The sequence below is a fragment of the Agrilus planipennis genome, unplaced genomic scaffold (genome assembly GCF_000699045.2).
Source record: "Agrilus planipennis isolate EAB-ADULT unplaced genomic scaffold, Apla_2.0 scaffold381, whole genome shotgun sequence".
Lineage (NCBI taxonomy): Eukaryota > Metazoa > Arthropoda > Insecta > Coleoptera > Buprestidae > Agrilus > Agrilus planipennis.
The window spans coordinates 1,925-17,405 of NW_020439038.1; positions in this window are offsets into that span (position 1 = coordinate 1,925).

Consider the following 15,481-nt stretch of genomic DNA (forward strand, 5'->3'; position numbering starts at 1 on the left):
CGGGATCTAGGGGTTACTACACTATATAACTCTCTTGATCGTACTGTACATTGTACATTTTCTTTTATAATATATTAGGTGACCCAGCGAACTTCGTTCCGCCTGACAGTCAATGAATGTCATGTTAACTTTTAGCTAAATTTACAATCAATTTTGAATTTTATTAACGTAATAATATGATTCAGAGATTCTGTGTTACTAATCTTGTGGTACTGATGTGTGATTACCCCAATGATCCGCAATGATTAATACCAATCGATTTGACAATTGTTGATATTTTTATTTACATTTCAATTCTAGTATTCTATATATATTTCAATATCATTCTAGATTTGAATATACTGTTTTCCACTTATTTTCTGTTGAATTTCTATTCTATAATGTGGTATATGTCACTGATTTGCAGTGGACATCAATTATTACAAATAAACTATAAGTGTCCGTTATGGGAATTGTCAATTGAGCAAGATGGCGTAGTTCCAAACCTAATTTATTTAAAAATGATTTTTTTTTCTGAAATTTTTTCCGATAGTTTAATAGTTATTCAGCTATTTAGGGCGGAAATGAATCCAACAAATCAGAAGCCATTAAAGTCGGCCCAGCCCTTCTTGAGTTATAAATGGTGTAACTAACCTTTCCACAAACCAAAGACAATATTTCACTATTTATAGCTAATTCCGATATTTTAATAGTTATTCTGCTGTTCTTGGAGGAGACGAATCCAAAAAATCAGAGATCATCAAAATCGGTGCAGCACTCTTGAGTTATAAATGGTATAAATAATTGTATAAATTGTTTTATGTATATAGATATATTGATTACTATCTTAGGATTATCTAATAGGAGCATATGTATGTAGGGTAGTTGTTTTCAATACATCAGTTGACGAATATTTTCTTAACTGCAAATCCAATATTGAATTTGGAGTTGAAAAGATTTTGCTGTAAAATGTATTTGGGGTTCCTTGTGTAAAAGTTTACTAGTGATGAACGAAATCGAAATGAAATGTAGTGTTACAGGCTAATTTTGAATATACTTACCGTAGATAGAAAAATTATAAATGGGAACGCATATTATAAGTAACCGGTGCTATGAAAGTCAGTAAGAAAAATAAAAGACAGAATGTTAGGTCACTAGGCGCAGAAGTATAAGTATAATTACCAGTCTAATGATGATGATGTATCAAGAAATTACACTCTCTTTTAAAAGAATTTTGTTAATTGCATGTATATAAATACCTTAAATAATTAGATTTTAAATTATTTCGTGACGGGCTGGAGTGGGTTATGACATTTAAGATCCTTATAGTATAAACGCGTCCTTATTAGATTTACTTATTGTTACTTAATTAAACATATCGTATGTTTGTCTATTCCTTATATTTTCTAATAAAAANTTTCAGGAATGGAGTGATGGTGGTTCGGGTGAGAAAGATAAGACGGACGAAATGAAGACAGAAGAGAATGAAAGATTATCTGTGTAACATTACTGCCACAGGATTTGCCTAAGTGATCTAAGTAAACTACAGGACCGAGGCAGACAGACCCGGATTCGAACCCGCATCCTTCCGAATGCTAAGCAATGATCTAAACCTCTAGGCCATATCGCTCGGCGAATGACTTAGCAGTTTTTTTATGATTAGTTTTTCCTCGACGTCGAGGGGAAATCTTCAAAAGTGTCGGATTCACCGAAGCGCCCACCGACTAAAACTCCCCCTCGAGTAGGGAGTTCAACTCGGAGGTTATACATCCCAGGAAAGGTTCAATGGGTAGAGGTTGAAATCAGGAAGGGGAATGGGTGTAGGAAGGAAGCATTTAGGGGAAATAGGAATTGATAGCCCACCTCAGATGAGTTAGGTGGGTACTCAGTAGGAATTTTAAGAGTATTTATAGTAGAAAAATGTTAGTAAAAAGAGATAGAATATTCAAGATCGAAAAAGACTGGCATTAAGTGTTGAAACCACGAGTTTACAGAAATACGTAGAATTGAAGAGGTTGAATAGTATAGAATTTGAGGTAAGGTAATCAGGGGAAAAACCGGCTATTATTAAGGAGTGCATTCAGAAACGGATGAAGTTGGATTTCAAGGTAAAGGTGACTAGGGACAATAGAACAGAGATAGAAAGAAAACAAGGGCATGCAAAAGATAAGAAGTTGAAATCTAAATTGAAGAAATATTTGAGGTTCTAAGAGAAGTAAATTTAGAAAAAAAATATATATACAAAATATTTAAACAATAGAGTTCTTTCGCTACAGTACCACCTGCTAGTAACAGAACGTTATGGGAAATCTGCCTGTAGGCCATCAGCGAAACGAACTCGCCTTCCAACCCTAGTTGTTTGGCTGGTAATGGTCAGCTCTCTGGAGGTCAGCTGTTGCATTTGAACGCTTGCAGGTAAGTCTTCGTTTCTTGAAGTGGCCGGTGGTTCTGCAATGACGTAGGCCGGTTTAAAATGATCGACTGATACACTGTTACGACTTTGGCCTTTGGCGTTGACGACGAAGGTTTTGTCCGCTCGTTGAACGACAGGATAAGGACTTTCATAGAGTTGCTGTAGCGTTTCCTTCGGGTCACCGCGCGAATAAAAACCTGATTAAAAGATGAAGGTTCTTTTATTCCCATAGCGTCGTTCTTGAGTCAGTCGTAATTGTTCGGAGGCGTCCTCGTGGGTATTAAAATCGGGATTTGATCCTAAAAATTCGCCAGGAAGTTGTAACGTCTCCCTGTACAATAGCTCTGCTGTGGTAGCTTGCACGTTCTCTTTTCAGGCAGAACGGTTCCCTAATAGCTTGGTCGGCAGAGTTCGCGTCCAGGAATTGCTCCGGTGACACGCTATGACTGCTTTTAGCTGTCTGTGGAGTAGTTCTACTATGCCGTTGGCTAAGGGATGGTAAGCTATGGTTAGAAGATGAGTCGTACCTAATAAACGGTTTAACTGCCTAAAAACGTACGACTCGAATGTTCTGGTCAGTAGTGACACTTAACGGACTCCCAAATCTTGCGATCCCAATAAAATGTAACATTTCGTCACAACTTTGACGGTTGCGTTAATTCCCGAGTGTGATAGCGTAGCTTACGATAGGGACTTTGCGAGCTTCGAATGTCTGCGCAGCTTCCGGTGTCCAAGTTACTGGGTGGTTTCCCTTAACGTTCCCTTGTAGAAGGTCATTAAGTGGCGCTTGTATTTCCGCCGTCTCCGGACGAACCTTCGATAGAAATTTACCATGCCAAGAAATTGACGAAGCTTCTTGACGGTCTGCGGGAGCAGAAAGGATCGAATAGCATCCACTTTTTCAGGCAACGGATGTGTGCCGGTTCCGAAAACACGGTAGCCAAGAAATTTGACTTGTAGTTCGCCAAGTATGCACTTGGATGGATTAATCCATATTTTTGTAGTCTCCCGAATAGAATCCGCAGGTGGTCCAGATGTTCTTCCAATGACACAGAAGCAACAAGAATGTCGCCTATGTAGGCATAGCAAAATTCTAGGCCTTGCAAAACTTCATCAATGAAGCGCTGGATGGTTTGGATTGTCTATAGTTGAGAATACTGACTTTATNTAAGGTGAAACAAAGCTGCCAATGCTTTTTTTTTTTTAATTTTATTATTATTATCAGCCTTTTTATTGCTACCACTCGCTTCTTTATCAGTTTACCTTCATTAATAAATATTCATCCGGAATGGCTGAAATATTGATGTTAATACCTATCGCTGTTGCCACGACTCATTATTTCAATCAAATCCCATAAATTAACGGTCGGGCACAAACAGGAAAATAAACTTTATTCCTAAATGCAAAAGGGGTCATCCCCTTTTCGAATGAATAATTCAACGTTGTTATGACGATGCATTTAATGGACCGGAAACTTCAGAGTTTGTCATTCACTTGAATAATACTGCATGCTGTTATGCTAAAGATCGCTTAGCAGCAATTAATGCATAAAGAAATTTTCGCTTTGAAAAAACTTTTTTATTTTTTAATTAATCGTTTATATTATTTGTCATTCACAGTTGCGTAACTAAACAAAACTTACCATCCGACCTGCTCCGGTAATGATGACGATAACGACGTAATGTCGTCTATATATGTGCGGGAAGAGGGTGTTTGCCCTTTCCCAAGATCAGGTTGATACAGCATCAATAAGTGTCAAGTAGTTGATTACAGTAATTTGGCTGCGGTCAATGTATTTATCTTTAGTTGATTATATTGCAACATGGCCTTGTACAGTAAGATGCACGATAAATGCTAAGGAAAGGTATGCTTGAGTGCTCACACATGTTTTTCTATATTTGANTGATTTTAACTATTTTACTTATTTATATTGTGCGTTGTTTCAAGTGTACTTTGTGACTTTTACATAACTTTTGCTGTGTAAATAACAACGTGTCCGAGGGGGTTTACCAACCTTACAGCATTGTATAGGCGTGTCTTATGTACCTAACTGACCTAGAAACCTGCCTTTGAAGAAGTCGTCATCATTACGTACAATTTACTTGACTCGCATCAGCTGTTGCGAAGGTCTTCACTAGGTATGCGTGTTTCGTCGATAGCCAGTTAGATAACGCGGTAACTGTTCCCAATCACTGACGGCTCGATAACTGTTGTATTTTTTGTACATACTTTGCAGAACTTCAGTTAATTAATTGTCTTCTAACAAAATAGAGAAAGCAATCGTGTTCTGCTTTAATTGAACGAACACTGTTCGTTTATTGAAACGTTGGCACGTTGCACAAATTATTCGCAAAATTCACGCTAATACATATACGTAAAAATCGCAAACTGGCTATGACTACGGTCATGGTGCAGTTCTTTATACGAAACCTCCCGCAGCGTATGTTGGCTGACATCGCCACCGTCGAATTCATGCAGTGAATGTACGTATATTCGTACGTCTGAGGGATGAATAACGGCCGCTCGTGTCTGTACTTTATCTGGACGTATCCATGCGATGCGATCGCAAACTCTTGGGTCACTTTGTATTGTTTTGTGCTATAAACGGCCCAGTATCCCCGGGCTACACATCATCCCGCTTATCCCGGAGCGTTCATTACGTTTTGTGTATTCATATGGCATTACTGCAAGGGCAGAAAGGGCTCATAACTCAGACCAATACGAGACTAAAGTCTCGATGTGTATTCGTTTGCGTGTAGGGTATACGATTTTCGATAGCCATTTCGTTTGTGTCCTACATAGATTCGACATATCAATTTTTTTTTAACGAACATAAAAGCGACACAGAAGATGGTGGTTCTATAAAATTGTAATTTAATTCAAAAATAATTGTGATTCTCTTTAATAATACGACTACATGAAATTCGGCTTCACAGGGTGAATGGTCACATATTTATTAATCTTTTAATTAAACGTATATATCGCTTTCCGATGTAGTGTTGTGGCACCCTGCTAATTATTTTGTGAAGTTGTTTTTGCATGGTAAACTTCAATTCAATTTAATTTTTATCTTTAGGTAATGCTCTAGAAGAAAAATGATTCTATTATTTATATGCCTTTTGTCAAATATAAATGGCAAATAATGTAAGATTTTAGCGAAAATTACATCTAAAATATACTGTTAATCTTTCATCTCTTTTTAGCGTCATGCTTTTAGCTGACAAGTTCCTTTTATAAATTAAACGAAACATAAAAGAAATTTACATTTAAACCTTACGGTTGCTTTCAGTCTTCCCTTTTTCGTTACTAATAGTAAAACATTTTCTTTTAGTAATGCATGTTATTTCTGTATGTCGGTTGGAACACATTCATTCCCGGAATGCATCCCTATGAACGTCCTCTTCCTTTTCCGAAATATATTGTTTGGATGTAGCTCAAAGAAGAAAGACTTACGTCTTCCGTTTCTCATATTTCCCGGCCGCAACTTCTTAAAAGTTACCTCTTCTTTAGACAGGAAGAGACGAAAGTTTTAGAGATTTATTTTATCGGAAAGTTTCTCTGACATTATCCTTCGTAAAAATCTGAAACGATGAACTCGGACAGAGTCTCGAACCTTTTGATGCAACCGTATTTCTGAGCTGTTTAACAACTTAAACAGTCACTCTCGGTTTGAATTATTCATTGAGAACTTCGCGAAATATAAAAATAGCCCATCGAAACACAAAACAAAACAGGACAATAGGATAACCATGTCAATATGTAGATTGACAAATTGCAAAATCTATTTTCTCTAAACAAATCTTAAGGTGCTTATTTTTACCTTTTCCTGGTACGGTTAAGTTTGTTAGTTTTCTTTTTGTTTCTAAAATGTTATTGTTTCTATTTCTACTTCAACTTTAATTGCATATAAAAGAATATTTTAAATATTCATACACTTAGGTTAAATCTTTAGGTAAATTGTAAAACTCTTCAATTTGTTAATAGCTAATATTATATATAAAAGAAATTATGAGTGCTGTCAGCACAGGGCAAAGTAGTATTACGTAGTTAGTATCAGCAATTTCTTATGCTGAAATGTACGATGTGTTGCATACCTATTTACAAACAATTCCTTTAAATTTAATTTTTCAAACAATTTTTAACACAAANGAAGTGTACGGTGTGTTGCATAGCTATTTACGAACAATATTTAACACAAAGAAAGTGGTTAAACAAATTGTTCACAAAAGTGAATTTCGACCACTCGAAGCAATGGTGCTAACAGTTTCAAGCTAACAGTGACTGATAGGGTGGAAGAACTAGTATAGATAAACAAAATACTAAATAAAAAAACATGTTTGATCTAAGACCATTGCAGTCACTAAGTTTATTTGGGATGGGTTTTATAGTAAGTACATGATATCTACCAGTATTCAAGAATTTTTTTAGGTAGTGTTTCCGTTGTAGTTATTTTATTATCGTTAAAAAATTCTCTCTGCTTTTATATGGTCTTAGCTGTGTTTAACTTTTGACTATATGTAATTTCGAGTTCGCGTTCGCGCTTTTAAGAGTAAAAAATGATTAGATGACAGACTAAAAAACCACTTTTCAAACTGTTTCAGACGGGGTAGCAAAGCCGTGAAATTATAAAAGCGAAATAGCGAACAATGCGGTAAAATTCAATTAAAGTGGGTCGTTGTTTCCGCCATTTGCGCCACAAACGGTGGCAATAACTGGAAACAGAACTGGCTGAGTACCTACATACTGTACCATTATACAAACTTTACGAAATCAAACGCCCTACTCATAACAGCATACGATTCAAAACGTACTTAACAGCCCTCATGCCATTACGAGCCTTTTGTCTTCATTTATTTTTTTTTTGTCCATAGCCAAACCGTTAATGGTTTTCAAAAGCGATGTGTTGATCCCTAAAGTTGAATCGGCCATTCCAGTTATCAGATAAAAGCTCTGCCATTCATTAGACCGATAAATGTTATATACAGTACATTTTAATAAAAGCTTTTACAACATATATGAAAAATTTCAATTCTGTGTTTCAATTTTTCTTGTTGCCTTGCTATATTCGTAGCAGACAAACGAACAGAAAAACACGTAGGCAACAAATCACATTAAAAACAAGTTTTTAATACAAAAATGTACTGAATAGGTTAACCATAAAAGTACTATTACCGTCAGTCGAATTTTGTGTTTTGAGCACGCCCTTGTTAACTTAGGAAATGCTTCATGAGTAGTGTAGACAAAGTAAAAAGAGATAACCGAATAATAGTAAGCGGTATAGCAGTAAAAGGTTGTTTAGGTACGAGGGTACAGGGTCGGCTTTATCAATGTGTTATGATTGAAATTATATCGTTAAACAAGCGTCATTGCTTTTCTAAATTCCTGAGAATGTTGAACTTTCTTTAAAGTCCGATACTGGCAATATGCTTAAATTCTGCGTCTCTTTCTGTTACACATTCATTGGTGTAATGATATTCCTTTTTCTTTATTAGTGTCCGCTGCAATTCCTACCTGACATCTCTTTTCTATGTTCACGATATTCCGTACAACGTCTGTCTTGAGTAAAAGTAGCAGCAACCGCTCTAGTCTAGTTAGTAAGTTGAAAGAAGAAAGTAAATGCGACAGTTTTATTGCAGACTATGCCAGTTTGGATCGCCCCAACTATAGCTAAAGTTTTATTCTCTGAAATTGTATACAAATACAAAAAGAATTGGTTTTGTTTCTGAATATTATACTTAGGTATAGTAAATCTTGCATATTGTGACTTTCTTTTGGTCTAAATTCTAAATAATCGAAACCAGGTCTCATATTATCATCGCTAACAGTGCAGCTGCAATATTTGCCCTTTTGATTATTTATCAATGCGTTTAAGATTGTATTTTTGCGATATAATTGACTTTGTTTCTGAAACGACACAATAATAATGCAACTCTTAAGAGAATTTTGAACAAATTATGGTTGTTTTAAACAACGTCCGCTCGCAATTCACAAACAGTGAGTACTTGCAGAGAAGGAAACAAAACAATTTTGTAGCTTTTAATTGTCTCCCCTCTTGACGTCAGCTTCAGCGCTGTTCGACCTTTTCGATGGCTTTTGTATTTAATTAATGAGTTTGGGCAGGAGTGGACGTTCATTGTTTAGAGCTCGATTAGTAACCAGTCTTTAGAGGGCGTTTGAACCCAATACAAATTCCACAATATACACACCCCTTATCTCTCTCTCTCTCTCTCCTTCCCCCTTTGACTCATTATATCTCAACCCTCGGTTTACCTCCACATAAAATACCTTTGTCTCAAATTGTAACTGTCAATTAAAGGAGCCCGGTAATATTATTCAATTAATTTAATTCAACTGAGAACATTGACTATAATAGTTCGCATTGTAGCAATAAGTCTGTACTAGGGAGCACATTTTTACTTTATTTTTTATGATTGTATACTCGTATTTGTTTTATAACCAATAAGTAGCTTGATTAAGTGTTTTTTAAAAGAAATTAACTGATAAAGATCGTTCTTGGTCCATGACGAGATGATATAATCTATAAATACTTTTTGTAGTTTTTTCTCCGAGACCGATCCTTCCTTGATCCAAGCTTTTCTGTGGTTTCCTTCAATCACTTAAGCAGTAATATTCCACAGATAATCTATCATTCTCTTCGTCCGTTTCATCTTTCTCACCTGAACCACCACCCACCCATTCCCACGATTCCTGAAAGGTGGCTGAAGAGGGCCTTCCGCCCTACCTTCCGGAGTAGTCTGGAGAGATTGCCCATCCACCAGCATTAGTGGCTGGTGGGAATGAAACACCCAAAAGTTAAAGTCTGAGACTCGTGCTGATTTTTGTTAATATTTCGGATTTTTGCGCCACTGACTCCTCTTCAACAATCTGACGAATTATATTGTCAATTTAAGTTAGAGATCCTCGTTCATATCCACCAATTTCACGTAAATCTCCATCAAATTAGTTCGCGCTTCTTTGTCAAAGGACGACGAGACGCCTATGCCGAGGGTGTCTGAAGCGGGTGGATCGAAGCGCAAAATTTGTTTATCACTTGCCGACCGTAGTAGTAGGTAGTTAGATGGATAGACAGATAGACACCCGACGATCGATGCTTAGGCAGGTGAGTGCCATCGACTGATATGAACAAATCTTTGATGTCAATTCATTTGGAAAGCTGCCGGCACAAGAGAGGGGCTTCGGATCCGACCTAACGCAACGCGGAATTGAATGCATTCACGACGACCGACGACGTCGCTCTGCTTTCAGCACGTATCGCTGATTTCGGCTTATCCGGCGCTCTTATGTGAAATGGTTAATGATCCAAAACAAAACCGCCTTATAGAACGGATGTAATTAAATGTATGTATACCTACCTCCTGTATACCTTCATCAAGTTAATCCATGCGTAATTACTTACGTTTGTAATGTTCATACGTATCTACTTATCTCAAATGTACTTAATTAAACGTAAAACGAATACCACCTAATGCATACTTAGCATATTATTCCAATTTGACAAAATGTCTGGTCGAGTTTATTACGATTAAGATTTTCAAGGCGTAAAAGGAGCATTTACTGGGAATTAAAAAACAAAAAGTGATGATGCTACAGTAAATGTTTGCAAACTATTTGTGGTTAGCAAAATACAAAACGTTTCGTTTGAATTCATCATCATCATCTGGTTGGACACGTACCTCCACTCATTCCTATCCTGAGCTAAACTTCGCATTTCCCTAAAACTAGAACAACCCTTAACTATTTGCAAACAGTAATCTAACCTAGGTCTACCTCTGCCGCTTCTAACTCCTGTTTCTGCCTCTAATATGTCTCTGACTAGACCTTCATGCCTGAGAAGGTGTCCTACCAACCTATCTCGTCAATTTTTTATTGACTTCCATAGAGTCCTATGTTCTACTATTCTTTCTAATACCTTTTCATTTCTAACCTTTTCTACCCACGTTATCCTCATTATTCGCCTATGACACCACATTTCGAAAGCTTCTAACCTTTTCCTTTCCCTCGCGCCCATAATACCTCTTCATTTCTAACCTTTTCTACCCACGTTATCCTCATCATTCGCCTATAACACCACATTTCGAAGGCTTCTAACCTTTTCTTTTCCCTCGCGCCCACTGTCCATGTTTCGCATCCATACAACGCCGCGCTCCAAACTTACACCATCAACCTTTTTCGAATTTCTAAATTAACCGTTCGCGAGCAAAGAAGTGACTTCTTTTTATCAAAGGCGACTCGACCCTGCGCTACCCTCTGCTTTATATCCCCACTACTCCTTTCGTCCTGACTTATCTGACTTCCTAGATATCTAAAATCAGCCACTTCTAATTATGGCATATATTTTAATTCCACTTGGGCGTATACAAAGTTCGTCAAGTTTTCTCATTAGGCTTTTCCTATAGTTTCCAGAAAAAGAAACTAAACAAACGGGCGTACTATCGCTTTTTTGTAGTTCATTTTTTGTAAGAAAACCGTGAAGAAAAATGCCTAATGCATAATGCTTTTGTAGTGTTGTCGTAAGAATAGTAGGTACCGAGGTGATGGTAACAAAGCGTAAGGCGGGCTCATGAACATCGTGCCAATGCATCAACTTCGGATATTAATAAAATGTTTACACAGAAAACCAATCGGGAATCGAACGCGGGTGTCGGGAATTATTACGGCACGTAGACGTCCATGAACATGAAATATGCTTGTAATTTTCTTGTCTCCTTTGTCTCATTACGCGCTCGCAAAATAAATAACAGACCGCTTAGCAAGTGCACCGCATTTCCACTTCCTGCAGGGAAAAGAATCGTGTTTTTAAATTACAACATTAAATTATCGTCGGGTCTGTTTTTGTCTTTCTTTTATCTTGCACGATTATAGGTCGATTATTACTTAAACGCAAAAGAAATTTACGGGTGGTTTATGAAAATACTGTCATTTATGTTAGAGGGTGAACAGGGATGATTTGAGTTTCTTGTAGTTGCTGAAGTTCTGGTAGTTAGGAGAATATTCTTTTATCTTGAGCTAATCTTCGCATTTACCTAAATACACCCCACATCCTTAACTTTTTGCGAACAGTAATCTAATGAGGTCTACCTCTACTCCTCTTAACTCCTGTCTAAGCTTCTAATGTCTCTAACTATCCCCTAATGCCTGTTCTCCAACTCCTTCTAATACCTCTTCATGTCTAACTATCTCTATCCACAGTATCCTCATCATTCACCTGTAACACCACATTTTGAATGCTTCTATCCTTTTCTTTTCCGCCGCGCCCACCTTTCATTAGCTACTACATCTTTTTTTCACAAATTACAGGCATCGAGCACGTATTTGCTCGTATTTATTTAATTTTATCTAGGGTAAAAGGATGAAGATTGTAACGAATACTAAACTGTAGCAACCATTCCAGCAAGTATTCCATGTACGTTCTTCTGCAACTAAATTTTACAGTTCCAATGGGGATTATTATTGCGGTCTTAGTTTCTCTTGCAGCTATTACATATAATGTTAGCAAATCATTTAAAATTCCTTAAAACGAATCAATCACTCATATGTTTCGTATTCGTATTCCGTATTTTATGTATGATTAGCTGATGTTTTAATTTTCCTGCCTCTTTGAGGAATACTATGTTGATATGAATATACGTGTGCTTATGTGCCAATACTCCACCATTGCTTACAGATTTAGCTCAGTTTTACAGTTCCACACCTCGAAAAAATTATTTGCGTTCTTCAAGAAATATGCCAAAAAATGTGCCAATTTTCGAACCGTTTCAGTATCAATTTCCATTTAACTTGTACCTAAATGTCAAGAGGAATCTTTGCAGTGATTGTCTCATAATCAGACATGACTTTTACAAAGTTATTAAGCAGTTCCAATAATAATCTAAAAGGCAAAAAGGATTCATATTACCCTTTGCTACCTGTTCATTATTTAGTTTTTGGCAAACGTCTGTAATATACAAATCTGTAACAATGTTCTAATTTGAACGTTTGAAAATTTGGTCACAATTATCAAATAACTTTTTTTATAAAGCCAGAATATCAAACAACGTGAAACGAGTTCAGTTTATTGTCCTGGTTTTGATACCTTGTTTGTATACGTGAGCGGATATTGTCCTCGGCCAACTACACATCCCCCTCCCCCCTTTCACCACTCCTCATCCTCCCGGTTGACGGGTTACGGCAGTGCCTCTATTCAGAGTAAATTAGTGTTTCTAATGACAGCAAATCATAATAATAAACGTGAACAAAAGCGGCTTGAATGGTCAGTAACGAAGCATTGAGCGTAGAATTTGCAATAACCTAACATATTGTTTGAATTCCTGGGCTTCCCGATGTATTGTATCCCACACATACCATCCGGTGGATGTTTGAAATACCTACCAGATGCACAGGTACAACAACATAGTCATTTCATCCCCATCCGTTCACTCAACAAATATTTGGAATTAATATTATGAACCGAAACGAACCTGATGGATAAGAGATTCTCTCGCATTTCGCTCCCCATTCGCTTTTTCCGAACTGAATACACACCATTTAATATTAGTGCCTACTTATGTAGGTATATTTACAAACTACAGTAAAAATATGCAGTTTTGTTCTCTTGCGGAAGTAAAATTCTTTATTTCCTATTATAAAGAACCGCTGCACCGAAGTTATCGCTCATCTAGATTTATCTTGACATAGTGACTTATTGTTACGCATACCAAAAAATATGTTCTAGACCTTTCCCTCTTTCGTCCCTCCAGTGATACAGCAATAAATCCAAAAATTAAAGCTAAATTCCATATTATTCTGCCCTTGGATTACTAAACTAGAAATGGATGAAAATATTTCTGTAGAGCATGGAATTTTTTACGAAAGAAATCCGATATTACAATTTTCATTTTACACCTTTGGGTGTGCTATTTTGTGGTGCATGATACCGTTGAATAAGGAACCTTTGAGTAAAATTTGAAGCTTTCTGACATAACGATTTGGACTATGCCTTGATAGTAGATATATCAAACTCTGAACCCTCTTTATACCCCTTTAGGGTTTGAATTTTAAAAAATATTTTCATAGTGCTCGCCAACTTTTCATGAAAAATGTCTGTTTATACCTCTTTTAGAACAGGCCAAGGGGGAGCTGAAAGTCCTGGACGTTTTTAGATTACAGTAGGGACCTAATTGTGTTTTGAAAGCGGCCAAGTTCAACCAACAGATAAAAATAGTAAGTTTTTACGACTTGTTTTATTGTCCCTATTTATCGATTTTCAAAAAGACGAAAAATAAAATTTTGTTAAGTTCCGATAAGCTTCCGTTATAAAAATGCGGAACCAAATGCAGAAGCGGATGTGAAAATGTACGCGGAACTTCCGCAGTTGTGAAAGCGGAAGCCGAGATCTGCTGCAACACTACTTTGGGGCTGACTATAAGCCATAACTTTCATATTCCCTGTCCAACGTAATCCACAAAAGAAGTAGGTGAGTTAGGTTGATTAAGTTTTTTCTAGATTGCCTCTATTGTTCTTGAATTTTAGAAAATGTGATGGATAAGTTAAAATTATGAGACTGAAGCAGTTCCTCTATTCTTTAAGGACAGAGGGTGCTGCACCTTCCACTAGGATTCCTATTGTTCTTAAGTAAAAAGCATCGGCATAATCTGTTCAATAATCTTGCCTACCTTAATTTAAAACAACTTTAAAATTTCATCTTAAATTTGTCGTTGATTGAACATACCCATTACAAAACCTCTTTTACCTAATAAGCTATGTGGTAGGTGTACCATAACTATAAATATACATACATTTACACATACTATGTAGTATACTCCTACAAACTTCTACGATGTTTTCACTGTAATTTATTTGGCCAATTTGCGGCCACTGACCTACTTAATATGCTCAATCTCCTTATCGTTAGTCGGACAACTTTAAAATTACCTTCTTTTGAAAATAACACAACAGAATGTTCGTGGACTCTACCTATTTAGTAAGCACATAATTAAAAAAAACTTCATAACATTCAAGTACTAAAAGTCAGGAAATTTTGGGTAAATTCTTGATAGGTGAATTTGGATCCGGCTCGAAGGACCATGTTAATGTATTGCAATTCTTATTTATTTAACAGTTTATAATAAACACGTATGTACATTATAAAAGAATATTAAATTAACATCTGTTAGGACTATACTTATTTGAATACGGTTATCTTCAAGCCTATTTACGGATCAGATGTAAATGTTTAATCTGGAAAAACCGTTAAAGCTGATTCTGTCACACTTCGTTATCATCATTGCGAGCAAATATTTATTCTTTTCAATCGTCAGGATCGTCAGCTCGCCTCTGTTTAGATAGGTCCAGTTTGTGTGCCACCATACTATCTTATTTATTTCCATCTACCACACACATGACCTAGTATACCAGAAAACGATTCAGAAGCGAATAAACTTTTGTTAGGTGACATTAAACCGTAGAATAGTCAAATTTGGCGCGCAAGTCAAGGGAAAAATGCAAGATCATTCAATCTCAAAATCCTCCCATGACGCGACATAACGGTACGAATATCTCGGGACGCGAATACCATTCAGACTTTGCTTACAATTGTCGTTCTTTTTATGCAAATGTAATTTTCATTTTTTCTAACTAAAAAGTGTACGTTTTCTCCTGATTCACGACAATACCCTCGTAGAAAGCCACCACCCGTGCACTACGTTCGGTAATTGGAGAAGTCACATTTAGGGACCGGAACAAACAATAAATGTACTTACCACCCATACGCATTCGTACACGTACACCCTGCGTAACATTTTAAACATCTAAAGATAAATCGGTTTCACTATCAACATTTATTATACACATGTATTAGTGCAGAGACATACATTTATGATTAGATAGGTCTAGAAATGTGCATTATGATTTTTTAAAAATATTTAAATATATATTGCAATTACTAGTTTGATTTGTTATTTCAATTGTAAAATTTTAAATGCAAAATAGGTTTTTTCAAAACACTTTTTTCAAATAAATACCTTTTTGTAGTACCAATTTAATTTTCTACATTTACTTAACTATAAAATATTTTTTAAGAAAACCTTGCAG